Source organism: Ixodes scapularis, unplaced genomic scaffold, assembly GCF_016920785.2.
Source record: "Ixodes scapularis isolate PalLabHiFi unplaced genomic scaffold, ASM1692078v2 PGA_scaffold5__190_contigs__length_132052651, whole genome shotgun sequence".
In the NCBI taxonomy this organism is placed as follows: Eukaryota; Metazoa; Arthropoda; class Arachnida; order Ixodida; family Ixodidae; genus Ixodes; species Ixodes scapularis.
The window spans coordinates 1,500,354-1,517,087 of record NW_024609880.1 but is presented as its reverse complement, the minus strand read 5'-3'; the positions used below and the strand labels follow the sequence as shown (position 1 = coordinate 1,517,087).

The window sequence follows — 16,734 nt, the reverse complement described above, 5'->3', positions numbered from 1 at the left end:
CGGGAAAGTGTGGAACGTCATGTCTTGGCTCACATGTGCTGCCCGGTGGTTGTGGCACCCAACCGCACAACAAAAATCTCACCCAACCACCAAATAAGTCGAGCACAACAACAAAAACGGAGCACGCTGAGGCGTTCACTCACAGGCAAATGACGATATAGAAATGCTCGCCTGCTCGCTTTGTGTTTTGTGACGTCAGAGTTTCAACGTTGCCAACGAAAGCAGCGCTTACGCTAGAATGCGATTGGAGCAGTATAAATTCAATTACTCACGCAGAGGGGCATATAAAATTCAGATATTGCACGTACGATGCTTCTCGAGGCAATAACAATGATATTCAATGATTTTCTCGAATACAAAATTTGACCGGACAATCCCTTTAAGCGAAAACGCCGTTCGAATTAGGCGACTTATAAATACATTAAAAACATAGCGTGACAACCAAAATTTTCAAATCTGTTTGAATTAACGGGAAGTATGAAATATCCGAGTGTGAATTATCGCGAGCCTACTGCATCAATTACTTTCTGCAGCAACTTTGCACATAGCATCGCAGTAATGTGATTTTTAAGCTGCCGTAAAATACCGGGCAAGTGCCCACTCAAAATTTAGAGATAATCGCGAAAAAATGGGAGATAAGCACTTGTCCGGTCATCAATTTTACAAATAAATGTACTCTGCATACTTTTTCATATCTTAGAAATTTGGATATGGGCGCTTAATGTGCAAAGGGCGGATGTGCGGTATTCTACGATAAATTCATTTTTTCGGACTGCTCGATTAATCTGAGCTTTGCGTGATCCCCATCGAGTCCGAAATATTGGTCGGTGACTATTAAACCTAAACACAATGGTTACACACCACAGGTCCCGAGGACCAGGACATCAATAAGCTGGCCTTCACCTTGTCCTAGGCAGCAGCGGAACACTATGGGCGGGACCCTGGGTCACTGCACCGGCCGGCTCATGGATGCCGTACTGTACCCTGTACGGCACTGCGTGTGGCTTAACTGGCGAAGCAGAGGGTCATTGCATGACTTTTATGAGGCGTCGCTAGCCATTGTAAGTATATATTTTGGACACTCATGTCTGATAATGCACTTTGGTACTCTACAACAGAACACATTTGGTGGCGGTTCAGTCTAGCCAATGAGGCCATTTTGAAACGGAACACATTTAGTGGCGGCTCGGTTTCTGACTCGGCGGTCTTGCAGCAGTGTCTAGACTCGGCACAAACCTCTTTGTACTTCATTGTCAGGGCTAGTGTAATTTCTGCAATGCTGTCAAAGCAACTTCTGTACACGAACAAGATGCAAGACGAAGCCACATGCTCGTGCCCAGTGTACGACTACATGTACTCATGATTGAGCACTCGTGCCCATGCATAGTACATTTCGGCGTTGCCACTCCACGCGTCCATGCACTCGCTGCACCTTGTGAATCAAGTGTGCACCACAATGCACTCCTGTCATGCATCACTCACGAGAGGAACGAGAAAAGACAACTGGGGTTTTTCCGCCATAAGAAACGGGAGAACCGAAAAAAAAAGGGAGCACGTCCCACGGGCAACAAAATCGGACGCGAGCTGGGTTGTTTATTCTGTGAAGCAAGCAATCAACAACCTGTCTGTGCTTTATTTGCAAGTTTTTAGTCATTTTGTTGCCGCACAGACGTTGAAATACTTTAGTGGATAAATAAAGGTTCAGAACAAACGTCAGCTACCGCGAGATCTCTGTCGCCATCCGTGCGGGGGTGGAAGGTTGGGACGTTAGTTGACAGACCTCGCCCGCCCCCTGTCCATCACCTGACCCCATTCTGCGAATGTGGCTATATGCGAGGGAGCGTGATCATGTGGCAAAAGATTCAAGTGCTGCTGGCCGAAAGAGCACATAGTTTCCACAGCACTGTCAGCTTAGGGGTGCACAGAGGATAGTTGTGCGTAGTACTGCGGAAGCCACAGGTCAGAGAGGGGGGGGGGGGGGGGGGGGATTGACAACGTTTGTCCGAATGGTGAGCGAAGAGCATCAAGGGCTAAATTTCTAGGGGAAGATTGGTGATGTGCAGGTACAAAAATAAGGGTCTAAGCACAATGAGCAAGAGGGGAGTTCCTGCTTTTCCTTCCAACCAGGGCTCTGTGTTTTGACGTCCCCACACTCTCCCGTGTCCTCCTCTCCCTCAGTGTTTTGGTACATACTCAAGTGCTCTGCATCATGGACAGATATTTTTTTCTTTTTTCGGAGGGGGGGGGGGGTGAGTTGTGTTTCTTTTTCAGGTTAATTTTTTCTTAAAGAAAAATCAACATACTCAAGCTTTTCCTAGGAAGAAATGATTAGTTTTTGGTGACATAACACCCCAGGCAGCACAAAACGTCGTGGAAACGTCGAGAAAAAGTCCCGGACGTCCGTGACGTCCCGCATGACTTCGATCACGTTTTTTCGATGTTGAGGTGACGTCCTTATATAACGTTCCATTAGAGTCCAATCAGTGACGTTGTGACGACGTTGTATTTCAACTCAAACGTCGTCAACGTTCCCACGACGTCGATGCACGACGTTCTAACAACGTCCAACTCTCACGTTTCTTTGACGTTGAACTGAAGTTCATAAATGACGTCCCATTATCGTCCTGTCCAGGACGTGCTGGCGACGTCACGTTTCAACTTTAACGTCGTCATCGTCGCCACGACGTCAAGACAAGACGTTTTAGTAACGTCGAACACTCACGCGTCTTCAAAGTTAAAATAAAGTTCAGGTTGACGTTACATTATTGCCCCGTCAGTGACGTTTCAGCGACGTCGCGGTCACACCTAAATGTCGTAAACGTCATACAAGACGTGCTGGCAACGTCGACCACTCACGTTTTGTTCGACGTTTTTAGATTTTCCAGCTCGATTTCCAGCCGCAGAATCACTGTGGTCAAGGTGACAGTGCTCAAGAGCCGCAAACAAAACTTAATTTTTGAGAGGTTGAGAAGTTTAATTATTTATACATTAATTTGCGTATTTCAAAATGCTATTAATTGCACATCGATGACGCTAAAGAGGGCTCTTTTCAAAACTCAATGTACGCGGAAGAAAAAAAATAATATGAAAGCATGTTGGGAATATCATTCCTTTTAGATGTGCTTGTTATAATTTTGGTTTGTTTAACATATTGTTACGGGTTTAATTTGCGAAGCCCATTACGCCTAGAACGGATCGAATTGTACCATTCTTGCATTTTGCACGCGCGTTGTCGTCTTCCATGGGTCCTGGGCCCTGGGACGCGCCTCAGGGGCGCCGCTAGACTATCCCTTCTCTGGGTGATTTCAGGCCTGCATCCTTTCCTAGGAGCATCCATACTGCTCCGCGACCACCCGAGATTGTTTTAAGGTTCGTCAATTTCTCTTCGTATTTTGTAACCTATGCTCACCTGCGCACAACCAAAAGATTCTCATCAACATCACAGTTCATCCATAACACCAACTTCCAGCGCCTTAGCGCTTTCGGTAGATCGGGGCGCAAAGTCTTGTCACGTGACTGTCAGTACAGATCTGGCTTTCGTTGCCACTGGTGAATCACCCAAAGAAAAATCGCATGCCAGCACACACTTTATCAGAGCACAACTTCACTGCACACTTGCGTATTTTCGGAGTTAACTAAAAAAAAAGAAATAAAATGCCCGGCATGACGAAATCCGGTAGATACTGTCAACGGTTTGTGGAAATTGACATCCATGATGCCAACCCCTGAATGGCCCAGATGACGGTCCAAAAAGCGTTCAAGCCCAGTCCGCACTTCCGTACCAAAAAAAAAAAATGCAAAAAGAGAAAAAAAAAATGCAAAAAGAGGACGGCACGGCACGAGAGAGGGGGAAACGTGGGCAGAGGAGATGCCAGTGGCAACTCCATAGCGCCCCATGTAGAATAAACGAACGTGCGGCACAAACCAGGGCCGACTTGCTAGAAACAGCTTCTCAGCTGAGACGGGGAAAGAAAGCACTGCCAAAGCCAGCGCACGAGCCGAGCGGGACTCCGCGCCTCAAGACGCTCGCGCGCCCCACCCTTTGCACTGTTTTCTTTCAACCAGTCTCAAGACGCTGTTCTAGCAAGCCGGCCCAGAGCATGGGCACGCGCGCGTGGCTTTGGAAAGTGCCTTCTATGCACGAGTTCTCGTGCAAACAAAAGCGTTTTGCTGAGCTAGGCTCACGCGCCTGTGCCTTTGTCTTCACTGCAGACATTTGTGAGATGGAGTAGAGAGGCCGAGATTAAACGCTTCTATTTCACGCCTTAAATGTCGTTTGCAATATTGTGACGTCGCGGTCTCCTGATTGGTCGACGCTGTGTCACAAATTTAGTTTACGGTCTATGCGTGGGGGGAGTATTCGGCGCTGGCGGCGGCCTTTGCTCCGCCTATTGGCCAAACTCTCCCAATACACGGCTCTGGCGTAACCTAGCTTACTGAACAGTACACTGTACCGAACAGGTACAACGCTGTCAAAACTGCTGGCGCGAAAGCCACGCGCTCGCACCAGCAGCATTGACAGCGATGCACATGAGGTATGAAATTGAGTATGCATTGAGTGCCTTGACTGGCGCTTTATCTCCAGAGTCACTTACGCCACACCGTACTTGGTCTTGAGTAAAGTGGAACGGCAAAAAATTGATGTTTTGATAAGAAGAGCATACAAAAGTGCGCTTAGGCTTCCCGAGAGGACAGCGACCGACAAATTACTAAAGTTAGGGGTCCACAACACGATAGATGAGCTTCACGAAGCACATCTCGTGGCTCAGCGAAAGAGGCTGGCGTCCACGAAGAACGGGGCGTGGCTCATGGACAATCTCGGGATGGCGGTTCCGGGAGGAACGTATACGGGTACTGTCCCCGACCATGAGCTGTCAGCAGAAATACGGAAGAAAATAGTGGTGAGTCGTATCCCGAGGAATATGCAACCAGGAAAGGACGACGGCAGAAGAAAGGCCAGATCTGAGGCCCTGTCTAAGACATGGGATCACAAAGAGGGAACGCTATATGTTGACTGTGGCGGCCCAGTAAACGGAGTCGCCACAATCGCAGTGGCTAACGCCCAGGGTCGGGTGTTAAGATTAGCTTCGGTCAGAGTAGAGTCGGCTGGGCAATCTGAGGAAGCGGCGATTGCGTTGACGGTCGTTTGCAACCCCAGGGCGACTGTCATCTCTGACTCCCAGAAAGCATGTGGAAATTTCGCTCGCGGAATGGTGTGCGCAGTCGTTGATAGAATACTTAGTAAGACGGAATTGCAGGGGGTGCATCTGATCTGGTCCCCTGGCCACACGGGGAACACTGGGAATGTGGCAGCAAATGCTGCGGCCCGAGGCTGTATTCTCCGGGACTCGTCCCAGTCGGGTGGTCAAGTGGACACGAACCTCTTGTTTAACGAGGCACTCAAAATGAAGAAACTCGACAGGCGCGTATTCCCGAGCCCGTGCGAGGGGCTTGAGAAGGAAGAAGAATGGACTTGGACAAGGCTCCAGACGGGCACTCTTGTGACCCCTGCCAAGTTGCACCAGTGGTACCCCGACCGGTACACTCCGGGAGCCTGCCCCTTCTGTGGTGACCCCTGGGCCGGTTTGCTCATCTTGCGGCTGCGGCTGCGGCCGCGGCCAAGAGGAATTTTTACGTCACGTGACCAGCTCCATGGGGACAAGGAAGTACCTAGCGTCCCTGCCTAATGGTGGAGAGATCCCCATCGCTTCAAGCACAAAAGCCTAATGTCGCTCGCAGGAACTGATTGCAGGGACTTTCAACTGGAGTCCAATTGACCGCCCCGTTATACTGTAGGAGCGGCAGGTAAAGTTACGGCCAGGGAGGGTAAATAAGAGCCAAAATAAAGAAAAAGCCACACGAGATAAAAGCTGTAGCAGCATATTTATCTACCTCCGCCGGCGCCGACGCCTCGCGCGTTCTGCTATGGTGGAGAAAGAAGAACACGCCGTTTCGAACGGACGCGTTTTCATGTTCTCCGCTGCAAATCAACAATCGGCCCCAGGCCGAGGAAACCCTTCTCCTTCTGGTTCATATGCAAACAACGACTTTCAAACGATGCAACCGGTCAACGCTGCAGCCGCACCCGCGGCCCCAGGAAAAAGCCAAGCTCAGGCGGCTAGCCCAGATGAGTATCGAATCCTACTTCCACGGTTTCCTCCCGGAAGCTTGTGCATCAATTTTGTTTTTCTTCATGCCGACATGTCGGGCAGGCCCTACCGTGCAATTAATTTTCGCGACGGACTCAAAGACGCCATCGAACTCCGAGAAGTGTTGTCCCTTGGACAGTTCCAAATGATCCACGTTTGGATGGTTACGCTAGTGAGTTCTGAAGCCGCTGAGAAGCTCAAAGCGCCAAAAGAACTGACGGTGAAGGGCAAAAAGTGCATGGTCATCGACCCGAACTCAAAAGACGTTAAGCTCAAGCTCCTCTGGCTTCCGTCGTACTTAGAAGATAAGAAAATTGCCGAAGCATTATCGCCATTTGGAACCGTGCATAGCGTCTCGAGAGAAAAGTGGCGCGTGCCAGGTATGGAAAACATAGAAACGCTGAACAGAGAGGTCTGTCTGACTCTTCATGACATGACGACATCGGAAGATATTCCCCATCTGCTCAGGGTTGCCGGCATACAGTCCCTTCTGGTCATGTCCGGGCGACCACCTTTGTGCCTGAGATGCAAGAAAGTTGGTCACATACGCAGGCAGTGTCGCACCCTAAAGTGTGCGCGTTGCAACAGATTCGGACACGAAAGTGACGAGTGCTACTCCAGCTATGCAGCCGTGCTACGGGGCTCTGGCACAGAACCAGATGCCAACCAAGAGTTCATGGATATCTCCGAGGTCGTAGACGTTACTGGTGAGGTTCTCCCAACTCAAGCCGGGTCTGCAGAGGCCGGACCTCCTATTTCCGATAAGAACGAAGATCCAGCTGTCAAGGAAGTCTCGGAAACACCACAAGCCAGCTTGAAGACAGAAAATGAAGCAAAAGACTTGCAGGAAAGCAAGGACAAAAATACCCCGCTACAACAGGAGTTAACTCAGCAGCCTGCAGATCTTGCTGAGAAGCTGACGACGTCAGAAGGCAATGACGACCTACCGGACTCAATGGACGTGACCAAAAACAGTTCCAAGGACACTAACGACACCAAACGAAAACAAGATGCACCACCTGACACCACCACCGCGAGTAAGCGGAAACCTACCTTGCACCCAAGCTGCTAGTGTTTAAACCCAAATTCATAGCTTCTCTCCTCTCCCTCCCCTCCTCCTCCATCTCCCCCTCCCCCTTTCTCTCCTCCTTCCCTTCTAGTTGATGGCCCTCGTTTTGCAACACTAAATGTTAGAGGCTTTAATTCTAGAAAAAAACAATATCAACTGAAACGTTTACTTGAAGATAAGCAGGTTGACTTTCTGGCCGTACAGGAAACAAAGCTCTCAACAGATGAACAGGTAGAGCGTGCCCTTCAGCATTTTCTGCGTGACTATGAAGTATGTGTCAGTCACGCTGTTGGTTACTCTGGGGGCTGTTTACTGTTTATTAAGAAGTCTTTCCAACTGTCTGAATTAATGGTCACCACAGACCTCTGTGGCCGCTTCATTATGTGCGACTTTCAAGTCTCTGACATAAGGTGGAGAATTTTATGTATTTACGCTCCGAATGAGGTTAATAGCAGAATTGTATTTTTTAATAACCTGCGCCCATATTTAATATCAGATAGAATGTTAGTTCTTTTAGGAGATTTTAATTGTGTTTGCAACGAAGCAGATAGAACTCCATTTAAACCGCGAATCGACCAGAGCGCATGTCTACTGCTGGACATAGTTGACGAAGGAAATCTTTTAGAGCGCAGCTCTTAGGGGCCCGTTTCCTGCCTGAGCGGCGTCGGCGTCGCCGTCGGCGTCGCCGTTGGCGTCGGCGTCGGCGTAACCGCGCCCCTCCCCCTCCTCCTCCCCTCCTCCTCCTCCCCCTCCTCCTCCCTCATTATCTAGTATGGTCCGAAGGGGTCACGTGACCTCGGGGGGGGGGGGGGTTCACATGACCCGTTTCCAGCCTGTGCGGCGTCGGCGTCGGCGTAACCGCGACCCTCCCCCTCCTCCTCCTCCTCCTCCCCCTCCTCCTCCCCTCTTCCCCTCATTATCTAGTATGGTCCGAGGGGGTCACGTGACCTCGGGGGGAGGGGGTCACATGACCCGTTTCCAGCCTGTGCGGCGTCGGCGCAACCGCGCCCCTCCCCCTCCTCCTCCTCTCCCTCCTTCTCCTCCTCCTCTGCCTCCTTCTCCTCCTCCTTCCCTTATTGTCTAGTATGGTCCGGGGGGGTCACGTGACCTCGGGGGACGGGGGTCACATGACCTTGGGGGCGAGGAGGAGGAGAGGGGGAGGAGGAGGAGGGGGGAGGGGGAGGGGGAGGAGGAGGGGGAGGCGGAGGCGAGAAGAGCTTGAAGGATGAGGAGGCGGTGAAGGAGAGGGAGGGGGTGGAGTAGGAGGAGGGGAGGAGGACTAGCAGGCATGATCACGAGGGAGGAGGAGGGGTATACCCTCCCCTCAGTACCCTTTCCTCCTCCTCCTCAAGAGCTGCGCTCCAATTCGGCGTTACAGGAAGTTGTAAACGGCTTTCACTTTTTTTGATGTTGCCCCTTTCCAGCTGGAAGAAAACCACCTGCATTTTACACATTTTCAGAACTCCTTTCACGCGAGGTTAGACAGAATCTACTGTTCTGTAGACCATTAGTAATTAACACTTTAAGTGGTTATGTAGTTGAACCAGTATTTTTCACAGACCACTGCATGGTGTTAGTAACTGTTGGGAAGAAACGAAGAAAAAAGAATATAAATTGGACGTTATGGAAACTAAATGTTCAATTATTAAAAGATAAAGTCTTTGTAGCCAGTACGAAAGATCTAATCAAGCAAATAGGAGAAACAACCGAACATATATTTGTTAAATGGGAGCTCCTTAAACAAGAACTAAAACAGCTAGCCATTGAGAGAGGTACTATTATTAAATTTCAGAAGGCTGAGACAGAAAAAACATTGCTTCGTAATTTGCGTGTTCTGGTAGAACTAGAATGCCAAAAGTCCTGGGCAATGTTTGGAAGATATAACTCGAACGAAAGCTGAGTTGGACAAATTTCATCACGAGCGTTATCAAGGCGCGGTTGTGCGCGCCCGTGCTGAAAAATTTTGCTTAGGAGAACAGCCAACGAAAAGGGCAATGGAGGAGGAGAAACGGTATGCAATATCTAAAGAAATCCATGAAATAGAACAGAACAGCCTTATCGTTACAGATAAAGAGACTATAGCACATGTCTTTTTTGAACACTACCAAAATATATTCGGCAATGGTCCTGCCTCGACAGATAACGAATATCTAGATAAACTAGTCTCTTTGTTGCCTCAATTAGAAAAAGAATGCAAACAAGAATTTGAGACCCCCTTCACCCTAGATGAAGTAGAAAAAACAGTGAATGCCCTTCGAAGAAGAAAAACGCCAGGACCAGACGGCATCCCTGCAGAATTTTATCAACTACAAAAAGACACTTTATGTCCCATACTGCTTGAGATTTTTCAAGAGGCCTACAAAACCAAGAGTCTTCCCCCCTCATTTTTGCGAACGCATACTATACTCATTCCCAAAACCGAGGACAAACACAAACTATTACAAGTGACCGGCTATCGGCCCATAACGTTATGTAATGTGGGTTATAAGATTTTTGCTAAACTCCTGACAAATAGATTATAAAGTGTCATTTGCAGTCTCGTTAGAGATCACCAGACTTGCGGGATTCGCGGACGGGCTATTCAAACAAATGTACACATTGCGAGAAGTGTGTTAGAGTGTGTGACCAACAGTAGTGAACAGATTGCAATGGTCCAAGTTGATCTGGCGAAAGCTTTCGACCGTGTCAGTCATCATGTTCTTTTCAAAAATTTTGTCTCATATTGGTGTTGGTGATATTCTACTTCAAGGTGTACAAATGTCTTACAGTAACTGTTCCACACGCTTAGTTATAAATAACGAAGTCACAGCAAGTATCCCAGTCCGTTCCTCAGTTCGACAGGGCTGTCCCTTATCGCCTTTACTTTTTACTTTATATCTTGAACCCTTATGCCAAAGTATACTGAGAAGTGAGAAACTTCAAGGCTTCACCCTGTGCAACACCGACCCAAAGTACTGGCGTATGCAGATGATGTCGCTTACTTCTGCAAAGACAAGAACAGTGTGTCCCATGCTATGGAACTCACATGCAGGTTTTGCGAGGCCACTGGAGCCTCAGTGAACCTAGAAAAGTGCCGAGGTTTCTGGCATGGAGCTTGGGCCACGATGCCAGAACAATATGAAGGCATCCAGTGGAGTTGCACTCCGTGTGACTACCTAGGTGTGCCCTTGAGGCACTTCCGGAATAGCAAGTCCTACTGGTCCGGAATTGCGACTGGCTTGGAGAAACGAGCCAAGCACTGGTCCCATAAAAATTTGTCCATTTTTGCACGTTCGACAGTCTGCAACATTTTTTTAGCGGCGAAGTTGTGGTATGTCCTGCAAGTACTGCACTGTGCAAGGATAAATATACAGAAGTTGCACAGGGTGTTTAGTGTTCTTGTCTGGAACTCCTCCTGGGAACCCATGCGTCGTGACAACTGGTTTCGACGTGTATCAGAGGGGGGACTAGGCCTTCCTCATTTGTTTATTCGCCAATTGGTTTCGCGATTTCTTTTCTTACGAGACCAGGAACATCCTTTTCGTCGAGATGTCATTCAGAACAAGCTGGGATGCTTTCTTGCGGACTTTATTGTATCCTCCACGGGATATCAAACATGTGCTTTGGTAGGATACCTAAAGGAAGTAGTTGATGCTTATCACTTTCTGTCAGTAAGATTTTCAAGAGACTATCTGACGTCTGTAACACGTAAGAAGTTGACAAGAGATCTTGTATGTGACCTCTTTCCAATGCCAGTTTATCGCACTATGTTCGGCGATGGTCCTGACCAAGATGTACTACGCCGGGTGAAAAAAATGTGCATCCCCCCGGCGGCAAAAACTTTCTTTTTTAAACTGCACTGTTCGGTATTACCTACCAAAGTATGGCTGCAGGAAAAAGGCCTATATGTTCCGTGGTCAGTAAACTGCACATTATGTAAAATGCCCGAAACAGTCGAACACGTATTTATTCACTGCTGGGACGCGGTTTTCTTTTGGGACGTTTTGCAGCGCACACTAAAGAAAGACATTGATATTACAACTTACACGATTCGTTTTCTTCCTGTGTCATCTAAAGATACTTTTCCTTTCGATCTGGTGATGCTTGTAGCGTTAAACAGCATGTGGAAATCACGCCTTGACATTAGAAATGAGAATTTGTACCCAAAGACTGTACGCTTACATTTCATTGACCTTGTAACCCGTATCAAAAGTGTGTATGACATTCAAGAAGTAGGTCCGGAATGGTTACCTTTGTTTAGTAGTCTCATAGATATCAAAGAATTTTGACTTAACAAATGACATTGAACCATGCCCGTGAACTGTGAATAAGTGGTTTATGTTTATCCTCCCATGCAATAAAGGAAAAAAAAAAAGTTCTGCTATGGTCGAGAGGTTAAACCGCCGGTACTTGTCGTCGCGGCGTAAAAAGTTCCGGGTTCAAATCGCACTAGGGACTACTTTTTTTTTGTATTTTGCGCGTGTCTTACTTTTTAACTGTGATCCTTTTTGGGAAATCATCCACTTGCACTACTGCGCCTTACACGGTTTTTACAGTTAGTCCCACCTGTTCAATCGAAACACCGGGAAGAAAAAAAAAAGGATCAACGCAAGTTAACGCGCTAATGCAATCATTTCATAATGTTCATTAAAAGGAAACCAAGATAACAGCATCGCTATGGCTTTCACACTAACGGAGCCGAAATAAGCATGCTTTCCCCAGTAACTAGTTTTATGTGTTTTTAAATATACAACGCTCTTGCTACGATTCCTTTCAATAACAAGAGACGCCTATTTAGGACTAATAAAAACTGCAGTTGTGACAATTAAAAAAAACAAGCAAAAAGAAAAAAAAGACTAGCAACTGTGGCTACACTGATTGAGCGAAATCCTACTGGCAAGGCAGCAAGTCAAACGTCTGAGAAAGTAGTAAAACCGAAAAAAAGCGATCATACTTTTACTCGCATGGAACGTGATAAAAAGTATATTTATACTCTTTACATTTTGTTGTGGCAATCGTTTTGTAATATTACCACATTACTTGTTGAATTTTAGTTAGATTAGCGGACGATCACGACCGAATGCAAAAATGAATCAGGCGTCGACATCGCAAACCCTCTCTCTAATGCAAACACCTAAAATGGCTTTGGAACAACAAATGGAATTCATTATAATTAATTCCATTTATGATCCAAAGTCATTTTAGGTCCCTCACTCTAATGCAAACTCCTAAAATGACTTTGGATCAACAAATGGAATGAAATGATTGTATTAGCGCGTCAACTTGCTTTCATCTTTTTTTTTTTTCTTCCCGATGTTTCGATTGAACAGGTGGGACTAACAGAAAAAACCGTGTAAGGCGCAGTAGTGCAAGTGGATGATTTCCTAAAAAGGATCACAGCTAAAAAGTGAGACGCTCACAAAATACAAAAAAAAAAAAAAAGAAGTCACTAGCGCGATTTGAACCCGGAACTTTCGGGCCGCGACGACAAGTACCGGCGCTTAAACCTCTCAACCATAGGAGCAGGGGCGAGGCGTCGGCGCCGGCGGAGGTAGATAAATATACTACTACCGCTTTTATCTCCTGTGGTTTCTTCTTTATATTGGCTCCTATTTACCCTCCCTGGCCGTAACTTTACCTGCCGCTCCTACAGTATAAAGGGGCGGTCAATTAGATTCCAGATGAAAGTCCCTGCAATCAGTTTCCGCGAGCGAAATTAGGCTTTTGTGCTTGAAGCGATGCGGATCACTCCGCCATAAGGCAGGGACGCTAGGTACTTCCTTGTCCCCATGGAGCTGGTCACGTGACGTAAAAATCCCTCCTGGCCGCAGCCGCGACCGCAGCCGCAAGATGAGCAAACTGGCCCAGGGCGGACGTGCATCACATTACTTGGAAGTGTAAGAAGATCCCTGGACTAGCTCCACTGGTGGAACCTTCTACTCAAGAGTGGGAAGCGGGGCTGGAGAGTGAAGTCATCGATGTGCAAAAGCTGCCGGTGACCCGCGCGCTGCATGCCCAAGCCGCAATTGGAACCTTGGAGTGAGGGCATACACCCACTCTCTATCTCTTTAACTCCCCCTTCCCTTCCCAATCTTTCCTGTTATGTCCAGTAAAGTTTTCAACAACAACAACAACTGGCGCTCTCGCTGTACGAGCGCACGCGCGCACGTGCAACTGCCGAGGCTTCATCCAGAGCAATTAGCTCGCACTTTGGCCCGTGCGTGCAACTATAGCCAAAAGCAAGCAAAATACGGTGTCGGTAAAGCGACTCACCTTTCTAACAACGAAAGAATGGCGAGAAGCCCGCGCGATCCGTTAAGGCGCAGCCCAACTGACCTTTTGCGCGACGTGACCGGAAAGCCACCGTCCGCCGAGTCGACGGCCCCAAATCAATTCAATGAGCCGCAGCCAAAGACGCAGCTGTTCAAATTGCTTCCGAAAGTATTTGGAGCTGCTATTAATTTTGAAATGTTAGGTTATAGAGTAGAGTTATTTATCAAGGGTGAAAATGTGATAAATGTCTAAATTAAGCGTGTGACTGCAGTGCCACTGAACGGACGTCGTAGTTCCTAGGTCCTCGGCCGCGAATCGGCTCGAGTGGCCACTCTTTTCGTTTACTGTGTTATTCTATGGCTCAGCGGCGCAGTGAGCGGAAGTGAGAATTTATCTCGGCCTCAGGGTGCGCCGTGGTTGCGGAGCGATGCGACAGGCGGCGCAGGTAGTACCTTGCACAAGCCGGAGCGTTGTTTCAGCTCATATTGTCCGCGATAGTACATCGAGCAGGCCAAGGCGTTTCCGGCATGTGCTTTGCGATTGGCTTCACAGACAAATCAAATGAGGCAGGGCTGCACCAACAACACCTAGACAGAAGGCCTTCACACGCGTCATCACGGTCAAATCGATCGAGGCGTGACATTGGGCACGAGTACGGTGTGAGTGTTTGACTGGGCTCGTGTCCAATCAGCGGGTCGAAGGTCGGGCTCAGGCCCAATAGCCGAGTTAGCGCGATCCGACTCTGATGGCGTTTCATAGGCGGAGAGGAGACCATGCAGAGGCCTTCTGTCTAGGTGGTGTTGGCTGCACCAGGCTGTACTTTCTGCACCAGTGTAAAGAACGTGAGTTAAACCAACTGTTAGCGAGAATGCCCGTTTGGCGGTTTTACGCATTTTGATCGCACAGGTTAAATAATACCCTCCAGTGTATTAACTGTGCGAATGGATGATCCCCAAAATGAGAGATAACGTTTGGTGTCGGACAGATCGAGTATAGACGCTTTCAGGCAGCTGTGCATGGATGCCGCCATAACCGACCTTCAGTTTTTGTTCCCTCTTATATCGTTCGCTCCACTTCATCATCGCCACGGTAGGACGGGTTCTTGCCATTTTGAGTGTTACTGTGTCCTTCTCCCCAGCATAGGTCCTTGTGGAGACTCGTCGACGCCCGCTTCAGTGGCTGGGCACCGCGGTAAGACAAGAGAAGGTCGGCTATGGCGGCTCAATCTTGCGCGCGCTGAAAGCGTCTATACATAATTCAAGCACGCGCCTATCTCGCATCCCACCTAAAAGAAACACGCTCAATGAGCCATTTCTTTTAAATCTTCGTTTTGAAAATAACCTTCGCAAGACCGTAGCACGTTTAGCGCATAAACCAAGTTTTTACTTTTTATACGTCCACCGTTGTGAACTTACCTTAATCTTATTTTGCAAAACCGTTGAATTGGAATGTTAGGCCTAAGTAAGACGACCGGTCGGTCATTTCGGTTGGGGCCACTGATCTCTATTATAGTAGGCTGGATTGCGGACCGCGGCCTCGGCAGCTGGGGCCGAGTGTCGCCACCGGCGGCCATTGATTGACACCAGCCAATGCATGGAACTCTATGGGAAGAAAGAGAAAAAGTGCCGTTTTCCCCCGTTTCTAAGTTTTTGTCGGCACTGAAACGTTTTGGATGCTTTTCGATAAGCCCGTCAAATAGCTTGCGAACAAACATTAATACTGACAGCCCTCGCAGTTCTTATAAATAAATATTTTGTGGTCGAGAGTGACTCCGCTGTACTGCAGCTCAATGAGGCCAGAGTTACCTAAAGTTACCGCGGAGTCGGTGGCGGTTTCGTTGAGTTAAGTTTAGCAGACGACAAGCTCGAAGGCTTTGCTACGCGGAATTCGCTCACTCCTGGAAAGCCACTGTCGAGATGGAACTTCTTTGTCATTCATCAACTTCTGGGCTTCCCCGTGGACGGTCTCATTGACGCCAAGTTCCTGTGTTTACTCCACTAGGAGAGCAAGCTCACCAGCTCAGACGTAGGTGCTTCGGTACGTTTGATTTTTTTTAATCGGCATTCGAACCTTTGACAAATACCAATTCGATCTCCAAACACCCGACACAAGGATCGCAGCGCACAATAAAATACTCACCTCCGAGCACAGCGTACATGCTTCAATATTCTTCCTTTTGTGCGTTTCTCCCATAGACTTGCGTGTATTGCCTGGTGTCAAGCAATGGCCGCCGGTGGCGACACCGACGGGCTCCCGATCCGCAATCCAGCCTACTACAATAGAGATCAGTGGTTGGAGCGCCTGCCTGATGCCTCCATGTCGGCCTGTGTTTGTCATGCGCACGACGCACCACACGCGGTGGAAACTTGTAATGTTTTGGAATTCTAGTACTATATTTGCGCATCTGAGTAATTACTCTTAGAAAAACAAATTATAAATACGTTTAAGATTATTGAAACTTTTTAGGAGATATTTTACTAATTATTTCTTACTTTAAAACTTATCCCACTGTATTCAAAATTTTGAGGTTTCGGTTTTGATTCCTGATGTAGTAGTGAACCTCGCTGTCCTTGATGCCGACGGGCCTGGCAAGCTGGGTATCGAAATTAATAAATAAACAAATAACGGGGAACAGGGACTAGCGTGCGCGTGCTCTGTACCGTAGTGTGGGGCTGCTCTATACATGCGGTTAGAGCAGTTCGCAGTCCCTCACCTTAGCTGCCTGCCCGCCTCAGCATCCTGCGTGCGCCACCTGCGCTGCCCCTTTGCGCTGCCTGTGCCTCGTTGTGCCTTGCGTTGATTTCTGACGGCTAGTTCATTCGCAATTAAGTTGGTGGTCGGTCACATGACGCAATTTGTAATCGCGTTGCCGTGTCCTCAACGCCATCGTCAATACCAGTCCGAAATAGCAAAGCAAAATGCACTGAATGAAAGCTACAATCATCACCATGCAATATTGGTGCCCAATGGACCGAGCACAAGTAGGCATGTCTATGAGCATTGTGCTCTAGAAGACGAAGATGTACGCGATGGGAACTCTCCGTACCTGGAACGATGGGATCTCGAAGGCGATTCAAGTGATGATAGCACTAAAGGCATGCAGAGAGATATCCCGGATGGAGTTTATCATGATGATGACAAGGAAAGTGACTCATTGTCTTTCACGTTAACATTCGCCGAAAAAACACCCCACAACTTGCAGACAACTCAGGCGCAAGCAGTTGTGCCCATTCTGACTTATATAATTCATGCCAGTCTTTCCTG

At 48.0% G+C, this 16,734-nt stretch overlaps 1 pseudogene; it reads left to right on the top strand.

Moving 5' to 3' along the window:
• The first annotated feature begins 6,567 nt into the window (after window positions 1-6,567).
• On the top strand, window positions 6,568-7,242 carry LOC115327714 (annotated as a pseudogene).
• The last annotated feature ends 9,492 nt before the right edge of the window (window positions 7,243-16,734 follow it).